This window comes from Lepeophtheirus salmonis, chromosome 8 (assembly GCF_016086655.4).
Source record: "Lepeophtheirus salmonis chromosome 8, UVic_Lsal_1.4, whole genome shotgun sequence".
NCBI lineage: Eukaryota > Metazoa > Arthropoda > Copepoda > Siphonostomatoida > Caligidae > Lepeophtheirus > Lepeophtheirus salmonis.
In genome coordinates this window covers 36,140,219-36,154,244 of record NC_052138.2, presented here as the reverse complement: position 1 = coordinate 36,154,244, position 14,026 = coordinate 36,140,219, and the positions used below count along the sequence as shown (strand labels likewise).

Genomic DNA, 14,026 nt, shown 5'->3' with positions numbered 1-14,026 from the left:
CTTTCTCCAGCCTTTCGGATGGCCTTACCAACAGTAGAACGATGTACCTTTTTCTTCTTGGGGTACTCTAACATCTTCATCGTTGACTTGACCTTAAAGGCATCCAGGATTTCTTGAGGCTTCCCTTTAGTGGGTCACTCACTCATGTGTTTATCGTTGAGGTTGTCCTCATCTCCCAAACAATTTCTGAACTGTGGCCTTGATAAAGTGTAAGGTCTTCATGATGTCTGAGATGGTCTTCCAGGTGCAGATTAAATTGACTATGATGGCTCTTCTTACCTCCATAACGATGTTTACGAAAAAAAGACAATATTGTACTTCAATTGAAGGCTTAGAATCTAAACTCTTATAAATATAATCGTAATATTTAGTTTTAATCAACAATAATTATACAAAACTGTATTTTAGATGGTCTCATTGCTTTTTCCACAGCCGGTATATTTAAACCAAATACTTAAAATTTCATAGCCTGAATTATAATTCCAAATTGGTAGAAATAAAAATAATAAAAATTGATTGATACTGACAATGTACTTGGTTGTTCTAATAACATGTTGGCGGATACATCATAACGAAATAAAGAAACCAATATTTTATTTTGGCAAAATTATTATTTTCGTATCTGTATCTTATTTTTAGAAATTTCGATATTATATATGATACAATCAGGAAATATGAAGGAATGGATAAAATTGTTGTTCTATATTTGTAGCTTTCATACACTGAGTAATCAAATTTAACGGTTGGTCTATTGAAACCTGAACACTTACTAATTCAATAATGAATGAATGTTGAATGATATAAATTAGTTCATATTTCGATATATTAACGCTTAACAAATAATTTAAAATCAAAACATATCTCAGCTCTCTAGCTTACATACAAGTCAAGAAAAAGACTTTTGAACATAATCGACGAATTTCTGTTAGCACACGTCAATCATTTGGGCATCTCCAGAACCACCGTCTACGCCGTCAGCAAGTCCAAAACGAAGGAGAGGAAGAAGGGGTCGTACAAAAAGGTGAAGATGGAACGAGATGAGTTAAAGAAAACACACCTGGTCTATGGGGGCCCATACAAGATATCTTGGATTTTCACATTAGATTGTTCACAGAGCAATAAACAATGTGAATGGAAAGAGACTCGTGAGGGTGGAGAGGCCACTTTTGATACCAGCAATGAAAAAAATCAATCTACTCCGTTGCAAGGCTCTTTTGAACTCTTATTGACACTTTTGGCCTCCCTCAAGCCCTGATGATAACCCTCATGATGACACCTTTTGGGTTCATGTCGAAGGAAAGGATTTCAGTATCTGCAGCAGATACCAGGCCTTCTGATTCTGCCTAGAAGCAGTCATTGTCACTATTTGCGTCTAAATAAATGGATTTGTTAAGTCTTATGAAATTATAAAAAAGACTTCGATATAAATTTTCTCACCCTGTCTATTACAAAACATAAAAAATTGCTGTCGTTACTATATTGGGATCAAATTTGATTAATCCTTACTGTGTGTCCAAAGTATTTTTGATTTAAAAAAAATTGTATATCAATAGCCAGTCTTTCTTTGATCAATTAAAGTAGTAAACAGTAAATTCACTATTGCATTATTTGAACCGATTGCGACGAAATCAATTCAATGTTGTTAGGGATATGGGCACATCAAATAATTTGTAAAATCTTGGATCCAAATACATCTTGATTTCAATGCATGTTTATTAATAATAACCAGTAAATTTTATACTGGAGTTTAATATGTTAAAAAGTTGTTTATTTTATTTTCAGCATTATTGACTATCTAAATAATGTTTCCCCACTTACACAAATCAATAACTGCCAGCATAGCTTGTTATAACAATAAATAATTTATATAAATATAAATAAATCCCTTATTTTGACTTGATTATTTTTTAATTTTTTTTTTTTGTATTAATGTGTATTTCCTTGGCAGTTAAAAAATCCTTACATGATGGTCGAACCGACAATTTCCATTATTTTATCAACATTTTAACAATTGACCTTCCAGAGCGTGGTCTATATTAAACTAAATTGTCTGCAAATGGCTGCTACATTATCAGGACTAAAAACACTATTCTCATTTTCTGCTGCCTGGCTTTCATATTTGACTTTACAGAAGAAAAATAGTCAAATATGCCATATTTTCTCTTTGCTATATTCCACCTAGGACACACACTCAAACAATACTTGCAGTGTCCGTCATCCAAACGCCAAGGCTTTTAAAGCCACAGATTACCAGCACTTGGACGCACCTTACAGAAGACTAAATCTGCAGCAGATTTCAGGCCTTCTACCACCAGGAAGACGTCATTTCCAATAATGGCGTCTACATTAACAATGAATAGAGCTCAAACACACATCTAAAACCAATTGTGACAAAACAATACAAATAATAGAATAACCATTAATGGCTGTTACATTATCAGGGCCATAAACACTATTCTTATTTTCAGCTGCATGGCTTTCATTTTTGAATTTATTGAAGAAAAACTGTAAAATATGGCAAATTTTCTCTTCGCAGGTCTCCAGCTTTGACGTGCGCTCAAACGATACTTGATTGTACAGTCATGAAGGTGCCTAAAAAAGGTTTTCTTAGAACGAAATCTTATCTTTCTAACACCAAGAGAGCGTAAACCTATACAGCACAAGATAAGCATTACAAATATGGTTATAATATGGTTGTGTTTAAAAAGGTTAGAAATGGGTCAGTTTTATTATGAAAGAGGCAACAATCAGACCCTTAATCAAATTTCCCAAAATAATGTGTAAAGTGTTTTTTTTGGTCACAAAAGCTATTTTTAGAAACGGAACTCCCTCGTCATGATCACTTTTTTCAAAAATCCCTTCCAGAACAAGGGCGAGCCTATTGAAGGTCACTTGTAGAAAATTATTAAACATGTAAAAAATAATTACTGGATATTATGTTACAAACCATGATCTGTGATTAATTTAACTCTATTTCAGAACTACAGTGGTACGTGTGTAACTACACTGGTAGATGTGTAATACACAATTTGTAGAAATATAATAATTTTATAATAGATAATGAAATACACCACATATTCAATAAACGTAATATTTTACCTTTGAGGTTGTATCTTCATATTTAAGTAAACGCCTTAACTTGTTGACATTTAAACATATGTTTGTAAAACTATATACATATTTATTAACAGGAAAGTTTTTTTCATTTAAAATTTAAATATATCGATTGCACAAAAAAGTTGCTATATTGATTAAAATGATTAATTTTTTGACACATGATATTCTTCACCCATATCTATTTATGGCCTGCTCTTTAATGTATTGTATTTTATGGATTAGCCATTAGATTCCTTACCTCTTTTAATGTATGCATACTTTAAGTACTTCATAATTATATTTGACCTAGGTAATATAATTCGATTAGTGATTTGCATGGCCAAGTGTGTTCTCAAATCTAATTTTATACCTCCAGTAAAATTTCAAAATTTTCATCGACTCCCCCTATTTTTAAATTAGAGGGGAATAAACACTAGTAAAGCCCAAATACATCTATCAAATAAAGTAACCAAACTTCCCTAATAGCTTGAGGAAACTTCCGCATGATGACACTCTTTATGTACTACAGATGACGTTACTTAATAATTATTTCTTGTGGCGTACATATTTTTTTCCCCCTTTGTGGATATTACATAGTTAATTCATTGAAAATGGGGATATCTTAGAGGTGAAGTAGTTTGTTATATACATAGTAATTCATTGCGACCTTAACACCCCTGGAGTACAGAAAAGTATTCTCGTAGCCTATTAAGTTTGGGTAAAAGTTGATCACGTAGTTGACGTTTCGTCAATTGTTTTGATAGTTTGGATAAAGTTAATATTCACTATAATTTATACTGATAATTCAGAGTCTCATGACTGATGTGGCACAGATGCCCATTTTTTTTATTATCGCTATTCACATTCATTTTCACTTATTTTCCTTCACGTTAATCAAATGCAAATAAAATTATTATGATCAAGACTACGTCATCTGAGAACAATGCGTCACCAAGGTTTTGAGGTATCGAAAAAAGAGTTTAAAATTGATCTTGCTTTTACGGTTGGTTAAATTAAAAATTATATATATATATCGTTTTTGATCTTTATCATGACAATGGAACCTATTTAACAATAAGATTTTAGAGGGTCCAGACTATTGGGAAATTAAAACGGTCTACCATGCCATTTTCAGTTCCAAATGACTAGTACAGAATAATTTTCATTTAGGTACAGATTGATAATTTTTCACATGTCCATAACTTTTGGCAATTTTACATGTATCAATTGATAAAAATATTAAAGATGGATATTAAAAAATCCCTGTTTGAGAAAAAATATATTCACAAGAGATCATTATTTATTTGCAAAGCTCGTTAATAATTCCAAAGTATATAAAATGTATAATTTAATGCCATAAAAAATGCTAAACCAATAACCAACAAAATAAAACAATATCTTCATTATTAATTTTGTGAAAAATAGGTCATTGTATCATATTGGTAATCTTTTTAGTGATCAATAGTCTTATATGACTTATAGTCTGCAATATGTTGCAGAAAAACAAAATATCTAACTAAAGACTTGTACGTTCCTGACGTCATAAAGTTAATCTTTTTTCTTACCATGTGACGGAAATTTCATCATCTATATTTATATAACCAAAATTGCCGGTGTTTTTATATATATATATATATTTAATTGGTTAATTGGTTTAATTGGCATTGATTAATCATAAGTAAAGATTATAGTAATACAATTACTCCATCTAACCTAGGATTCGTTTTGGTAAAATACATATTCATAAAGTATTTCTCTAGGAATAACCGGGGAGCAAACGTACACACATCAAGTTCAAGATAATAACTCCCGAGCGTGCTGTCCATGAGCTATGAAGATTCATTTGTCTGTTTATAACATAACTGTATGAAAAATAACTTATTTTTGTCAAGGAGCGTGTACTCTCTTCACCTCCTACGTTTTGGACTTGATGATGGCGTAGACGGTGGTCCTGGACACGCTCAACTCCTTGGAGTGCACTAATGAAAATTTGTGGACCACGTTCAAGTGTCATTTTCTCGACTTGTAGCTTAGCTAGCGAGCTCAAGCTTGTTTTGTTTTGTAACTATTTTTGTATACTGTAATATATCGAAATATGAATTAACCTCAACCACTGAACCTTCATTGATTATTAAATTAGTAAGTGTTAAGATTTTTTTTTGTAAGCTGATGAATGGATTTTATTTTCTATATCTGTTATTATTATACATTTATTTTTGAGGAGAGAACCTATAAGTATCAAGTAGGTGTGTATGCGTGTGTTTAATCATGAAAAACGTAAAGTAACTCTGATCATTTGTTGACAAACTATTCGATGTTTTATTAGAAAGCATATTCTGTTTATTTGCCGACCCTTAATTATTCTGGGTAATGCCAGGTAATACTGATATGATGATATTTGATTACTTTAAATGAAAAAGAGGCAAAAGAACTTAAGGAGTATATTCAAAGTGTTCAAAGCCTGATGCTGTATGTTATGTACAGAAAGCTTTTTATTTCCATAATTTATTTCATTTTTGATATTAGTTAATTTCTTTTTTCATTTTTCTTTTTCTTTTTCCTGAAACTACTTGCTACATCTTTTTTTCAAGAAAATTATCGTCTTCCATATAATGATAAAAGTACGAACAACAACAAAATTGTACGAGATGAAGGAAATTCAATTTTCTGTATAAATAATATAAAAAAAGGAAAATGGCTACCGGATCTACAAAGTATATTACTTAAATAGCAAAACAACATTATTTATTTATCTACATACTTGAGTCCTTCAGATCTCCTTTTCTTTTCTGTAGAGTCTATTATACTATACAATGGTATGTAGTTGTATCTTCATTCTTAGGTACTTAGTACGCAGAGTCCTTCCTACTAGTTTAATAGATTCTTCTACAGGGTGGTTCGGGAAAAAATCCGATTAATTTACTAGATTTTAACAACAAAAACAGTTGGTACGATTCGATTCCAATGCCATTATGGGAATCCTTGGATTTTAATCTTTCAAAAGAGGTGTGACACATTGCAGTTGCCCTAAAGATATAGAAGCAAGAACACCAAAGGCAACGAACTGTTAAGTGTCTCTAAGTCGATCTGGGTTTACCTAACACGAAAATTATCAGAGTGACCAAAAGGACTGCCCAGAAATGTCGAGAAAGTAAAAATTTACAGATGGAGAAGTAGTTTGGACCGAGATTTCAGCCTTAGCCATAGTTTTATATTAAATTATTGCCATCATATTTGCTTTTATTATCTGTAGAACAAAAAAAAACTTATCCTTTGAATAAAACCCAATTTCAACAATTGATGGAATTCAATCTTGTTGTGGTTTCCAGTTGCTAACAATATTTGACAAATTTATTAAAAAAATAAGTGTACATAGAGAAAAACCTTTAATCCAGGAAGAATTCACATTAGCCCTTCATATTTTCGGAGTTAAAATTTTACCTCAGTGCAGGTCGAACAAAGGTTCCAAATCATACCTTTGTAAATTACTATAAAAATGAAGTTTCTGCATTGATAAGATAGTTTAGTGGGTTTAAATCATTGTATGGATGTATTCCAAGCTTTTCTTTATTTTTTGGCTGATGTACTATTCTTGATGGTACAAAAAAAGTTCAAATGAAGCATATAGAAGACACTTTTGGAATAAAAATAGCAATTTCAGCATTAAAATGGATTATTGAAAACGGTTTAATCTGTTTTAAGTTATTTCTTATACAATAAATATACTATTAGCTCGATTGAACTGTTTTTTGTTTTTCTTTCAGAACGAACGTGTGTCTTTTTTTAGGGTTTTAACGTTCAGAATTCAAAATTTTACCTAAAGTGTAGGTATAAAAAGCACTAATACACTATTATTTATCTGCCGATATTGTTATTTCCTTAACTCAGGAGTCCATTAAGAAAACAGTAAAAAATTTCCTACATTTTTGGACTGATTTATGTATTCACATATGACGTTTATTGGAGCATGAATTTCGTTAGTAAAATGATTAAGCAACATCAGTACCTAAATAATTTATGTAGACAAAAAGCTATAGACCACAATTCTAAATATATGTGACTTTATTTCCCATATTTAGTCAGCAATCGGAAAAACCAACCATGTTTGACTACCTTATAAATTAGTGAAAGCCATCATTTAACAACTTTTTTTATCATTATTTTCCATTTCAAAGTAAATACCCTGGTACAAAAATAAATAGTGATCTCTCTCATACATAGATTTATTGAAATTCTATATATTTACATTTACACACTTTCATTTATATATAGTTGTAAAAGCTGGTGAATATATATATATATATATACATATAACTTTTCTTTGAAATGCATTATGTCGCATTAAAAAAAAGTCTCTTAAAGTAAAGAAAAATATAGGCTGAATCAATCTCGATATCATGATATGTCCCGATGATTAATGATTAAGGAGTGTAAAAAAGGAATTCTAAAGGACTTTATTTTCCATTTCTTTTCCGTCCTCCAAGGTAATCCAATGGATTCACTAAGTAGCACACTAAATCCACACTTCCGTTTACATTTGAAGAACGGATTCTGTTCATTGTTTTGATTTACTTTACAGAAAAAATGATGATAAAAATAACTATTACTGAGGAGAGACAACAAAGGGATATATGTTATCGTTCTTTCAGGCCGGAAATGACTTGAAGTAGGATTAGGAAGATTTACAATAGAAAAAAGTTGTGACGTAGTTCTACTCAGTATTTATAACATATATCAATCAAAAATTGAATTCTACTACTAGTTCAAGTCTATTTTTTCAGTCTATTTGTGTTGGAATTGAGTCAAAAATTTGAGATCTGCATCGAATTGAGTTTGTGTTAGTACAATATACTAATTTTCAAGTTCTCTTGAATTCGATTGTTAAAAACTTTCATATAATATGTTATAATTTAGTGAAGAAAAGAGTGTCTGCAGTTTTTTATTGTCTTTTGAATTATATATGAAATTTGACTAATCTCTAGTTAAATGTTGAATGTCGAATTTTCAAAAAAAAAAAAAATCTATGTCAAGTTTGATTAATTTTTTGGAGAAAATTGTATACTTTAGTAAAGTCGATTTTTTATTCAATTTTGAGCAATACTCGAATCAACCACAATTATCAAAAAGCCTTGAATTGATTTAATTATACTAGTCAGCAAAATTTTAATCAAGAATGGATTTAATTTGAATAACCATAACTTTTATAAATTCAAATTTCTGCTTCTTTTAACGACAAAAGAGTAGTATTTTTTTTATATTATTTTTTAAACATCCACATTATACATAGACTTAAAAACCATGGGCTTCACATATAGATGCACTTTTTATTTTGATTCACCTCATTTTGAGTTACTTACAATCTACAAAAAGACAGCTTTTTAAATTTTATAAAATCTGTTCTTTTGTTTATGAGTTATTGTAGCGCGACTTCTTGTTGATAGGAAATATAACATTCAACCCAAACAATACTAGAAAAACGTCATGGGCCTCTGGCCCATAAAAAAATAATAATAAAACAATTTTGAACGAAAAAAACGTGTTTTCTTAGTTAAGGACGGAACTTCTCAGAACATGTTATTATATATATAAAATTATTCATAAATAAACCATGGTTGTTGTTTTTTTCATTGTGATTTATTTTGCTCCTCAACTTGACATTTAAAAGTGAATTTATTTTTCTTCTTTTTGAAAAAAAATAACATGGAAAATGACATAAAAGGGCTTTTAGGCATCTTTTTTTATTATCACGTTTGTATATATTATTATTCAATAGTCTTTGATCAAACATGTAAAATACTTTTAAAAAATTATAAAAGAAGTATGTAACTACTCCAAATAAAAAAATAGCATTAGCCAACAATTATTGAGATATCTTTGGATGAAAGAAAAATCAAATATTGACGTACTCTAAGTGTAAACAGACCCATTAATCATACCAAATAAAGACAATGTATATATAATTGAAAGATAATGTATGTATTTAACGAAATAAGTCATATAATGTTTTAATGATTTAAACCCTTTGTTATTTCCATTCAAATCCTTAGTCAAGAGCTTCCCTTTGTTTCTTAACCACCCAACATAAAAAATGAAAATGAAAAAAACATCAGGTAGTTAATTGCATACTTTTTTTACCAATATATTTTTTCTAAGTAGTATTTGGAGAAATCATTTTAGACTTTGTATACTGCAAAGCATAGTTTCTAACCTGTGGGCTGTGACCAACTAGTGCCTTCTTAAAAGTACTGTCAACTAAACTAAAACTTATTTTGTAAAATTTTGGATTGCCCCTGAAAATTCAAGGGACATTTATTAAGAAAACAAAAATATAGTCAGGATTAAAAAAAAAGGATTCATTTTTATAGTTGAAAAGGAATTTAAAAACCACTTTGTGTCATTCGCAACGAAATTATTTCAGCTGGATACATGAATCCTCTCCCCCCAAAAAAAAAAAAAAAATGATACACTTTTTTTACACTAAATATTTTAATATTACGGACAAGGATGTCCATTATTTTCAGAAAAAAACAAAAAAATAGGATAGTTTTCGGCGGTAAGTACCAACAGCAAAATATAGAAGTCATTGAAACTACATATTTAGTGACTCTCTGAATCTCCAAAGACAAGTAACATTACACCATTGCCAAGGAGTTGCTGCTGTTAACAACCAAAGACATTGTTCTAGTTACGCTTGGAGTTGAATATGTTAACAAATTGAATACAGGATTTTTGTCGAAATAGACCGTCAGTAAAAGAATAGACGATAAGTTTGTTGATATTATGGAGCAATTAATACAGGAAAGGAAATAAGCTCCACTTGGACTATATAGTATTTAGCTTGATTATCAACAGATGTGGAAAACTGCTCTCAGTTGCTGGTTTTAGTGAGGTATATTTATGTAGAAGATCAGATCTGACGAGAAAGTGAAGCAAAAACGCCCTTCTCACTGACGCTTTATGATTTTTGCAATTCGAAATTTTTTGTTACTAAAATATAGAAAAAAAGTTGTGTTGGTAAAATTTTTATGATTCAATTTATGAAAAGACAATGAATCTCTGGGATTATTGTAACACAAAATTCTTACCATGGGGTCACGGCACTAGAAATGTTAGGAACCCCTGGTGTAAAGGATACATTTTTTCTTTAATCACAAATTATTATATAATCAGCCATGCTGGATAAAGAATAAGTAATATCCTACACCACCTTTTTTTATATCCATCGTGAACCCTTCGTTATTGAACTGTGATCTTTTGTATCCCGAACTATAGTTAACATAGGTAACTTCTTCAGATATGTATAACATTGATTTTATTCAAAGAATTTATTATGACCATACATCCAAATTTTTGCGGTTGTAAAAATATATTTTGTTATAATTACTCAAACATTTTGCAACTTTTGATGAAAAGGAAGTTATTATAACCATAAATCAAAATTTTTGCTATTGTAAAAATATACTTTGTTAGAAATATTCGTTAGTTTTGCAACTTTTGATGAACGTCTAGTGAATTTTATTACTGTATTTGCTTTTAAGTTTTTTTTTTCTATTAATGTTATGTACCTTGCTACGGATTTAATGTCAGCTGTTATTCGATATATCACACTCAACTTCATTAAAATGAATAAATACAACTTTGGTACTTCAAATTTGTTAAAAATAATAAATATTTCATAAACATTTTAATTAAAAAGGAAATAATATTGTTTTAACTATAATAATCACAAATTATATTATGTTATTAAGATTAATTAAAAAAATATATATATTGAAGCATTTTATATGATATTTACGAGTGCAAAATTGATAAATTGGTAAGGAAATATTAAAAATTAAATTACTTAATTTTGGGTTCTACATATGTCGATTGTGTATCATGTAAGAAACTTCTTTTAATATTTGAATACGTTTTACTCCAGTTCAATAAATATGAAAGAAAATCATTTTTCATTAATGGTGACTTAAGGTATATAAATAATAGGAAACACCAAAAAACCTCACTGATTTATTCCAAAATAAATTAATGACTATAAAGCTATTACAGAAAAAATATTGGATAAAGTAAGTTTTTTATCAATCAAGAATTTGCATGGCAGACAACGAGTGCGTTTGAAATCAGTGCACGTGAGTTCGATTATTTGTACCTCATATACCAAAGATAATCTAATAGATTATATGTTGACTTCAACTTCCTAGATTATTCACAAGTGTATTAAAATATCTAGTTATACTCTGCAACTTCATCTGACCAATAAGTTGTGTGGGATAATTTAATTGGGAAGTGGGGCAAAAATATGATATCCTCATTTAAATAAGGCAAATTTTTTTTTCGGGACGCTAGCCAGTATCTCATTTTTGAGTGTTACAATTAAATCTAAGAAATAAAATTTAGCAATGGCCATATGAAGGTCAAAGTATCATATTAAAATGTATTGATATTTGTAAATACTTAGTATTCTTAATGTACAAAGTGTCTGATTTTTGGCAACCAGAATACGTTATTTTTCACCTTTAAGTCTGTTATCAGCCCTTATCATTTTGATGGTCAAGGAAGAACATTAAGTATAAAGTGTAAGCACGAGTGTGTATGCTAATAAAAAAGAAAGAGTATATCGGTGGACGTATCAGAGGTCGGTTAACTTATATTAACTCAACACAATAGAACTTGTAGTAAAATTAATTTATCCCTAACCTTGTGCAGAAGCATTGGAAGGATTATAATTGGGGGATTGGTATTTTTTTTTGTTTATTTCATTTAACGCTAGGAATTTGTATTCCCATGTCCACTAAAATGTTCTACATCACCCCATTTGGGGTAATTTAACCCTGTTCCCCGACCATTGTTCTATATTAATGTATCAATATTTTTCAGTTCGTGGAAGGCTAATCACTCTGGATTGGTAACAGAAGAGTCGACGAATTTAAGGAGGGGCTTTGTAAAGGAAGCATATACTGGGGGTTATGGATCTTTGATTATCGGATAATTACTTTCCCCTTTTTTTTTTGGGGGGGGGAGGTGGGTACATTCAAAATGATTATAATACCTGTATCATAAAGCTCATACATACCAACATAAGAATGTAACCTACAAAAATTCTTTTATTATTGAATATTTGCTGTCTTTTGTTTTTCCTTATGTATCATATATCTACATATATATATATATGTTTGTAATTAAATAAAAAAACCATTGGACCATATAATTTTATAGCTGAAAAAATATATTAATGATATATAATATACGAAAAACAACAACAGCAAAAAAATAAAAATAGCAAAAAAATAGGTAAGAGCCTTCATTATATAATGTCAACGCAGCATAAAAAGTATTAATTGTCCTTTCATCCATAAAGCTTACGGTTTAAAAATAAATAATGATCATATCCCTAAAAAATGTATTATTCAACTTTAAAGGGCCTTACCTCGTTTATGTATATGACTTAAATAGTTCTATATGTATATATGACTACTTTTTATAAGTCTTCTTCCTTATAGGAAGTTGAGTAGAGAATATGGATATAAAACACACACTTGAGCTGCTATGAAAAAAATCACTCACGTTTCGTAATTTTGTATATTCTGTATATAGATTTGATATAAGAAACGGATCTAGAGTAGTTCACACTGTTGTAGGTGATTATTATTACTGAAGAAAAAAAGTAGTCAAAAAGAAAACGCTTCACCCTTGATTCCCCCCTTCCTCTTGCTTTTCCCTCAGAGCGCCGGTCTCAGGATACCATTGCTATGTATGTAAGGAGAAGAATAGAATGGAATGGGAGAAAAAACTCCGTCCGGCTTTTACTTTTTATTCTTCTTCTTTGAAAACAAAAAACAAAAAAAGAACAAAATTATTTGAATTTTTATAACAATGGTGGTTGTATTAAATGAAAGAAGAACAGCAGAAGGTATTCTTTCATACAAAGATAGTCAACCATGATTAGTGATGTATATCGTATGCATTTTTTGGGTAACTCATTTTCTTGGAATTGGTAATATGAACAATCAATTTTCTTTTCTTTTACACTTGTCATTATTAATTATCTCTTGAGATGTGAATTTTACTCCTAAATAGATTCAATTATATTCAAAAGCCTGTTGAAGACTCGTGTGTGCTCATAAAAAGTCTGGTAATTCAAAGGATTTTTTGGAGAGTGTTAATTGTAAGCCCTTGTTGTACTCAGCGTATAATTGTGGGTATACAATGGAGTAAATCTAGCCATTGTCTTTATTTATTTAATTTTTCTCCTTGGTCAGAGCTCATTATAGCTGATCACCTTTTAAAAGATTTCTCAAATTGTCAGGGTTACCATGTTGATTTTCATCACTACCTATCATAAAACCCATTACATATGCAGTATATTATGAATTTGCAAAACTTTATATATATAATTATACTCAAATTTAGTACTAATACTTATTTATGGTTAGAGAGAGCCTACCTTTATGCAATAAAATATTAATAATTAAATGGCTAAAATATAGTTTTCATGAGTTTCACGATGTGCATAAAATATTTCTCATATTGTAAATTTAAACTTTTTTTATACTTACTCATTTCTAGAGTAAAAATAAGACGTATTTTATCCTCCTAAAGCATACATAATCGGGCCCTGATATATAATAATAAACTTTAAAGATCAATAGTGGTTGTCTCGCTCCTTCTCTCTCCTCACACTCACCATATGCCCAGCCCTAACTATTATTTATATATTTGCTATTTTTTGCACCTATTTCATATCATCGTTGATGGTATTTTTAGCTGTAATATCAATTTTGGTGTCGTCCTTTTTTGTGTTCACTTGTCTTCTTGATGAACTAAGAAAGTCCAGCGACGTCATTTTGTTTTCCTTTTCCCTCACTTACGTCATAGATCCTTCTTTTGATATACAAGGATGTGTTCAAAAGTAAAAGAACAAAAAAAGTCACAT

At 29.9% G+C, this 14,026-nt stretch overlaps 1 protein-coding gene across 1 annotated transcript in view; it reads right to left on the bottom strand.

The window, feature by feature from the left end:
- LOC121123371 (uncharacterized) overlaps nucleotides 1-12,746 on the bottom strand; it is a 232,570-nt gene extending 219,824 nt beyond the window's left edge. Inside the window, exon 1 of the mRNA XM_040718492.2 lies at nucleotides 12,521-12,746. The gene's annotated coding sequence lies outside the window, so the exon portion shown is untranslated. The remainder of the gene's footprint in view (nucleotides 1-12,520) is intronic.
- Nucleotides 12,747-14,026: the final 1,280 nt, after the last annotated feature.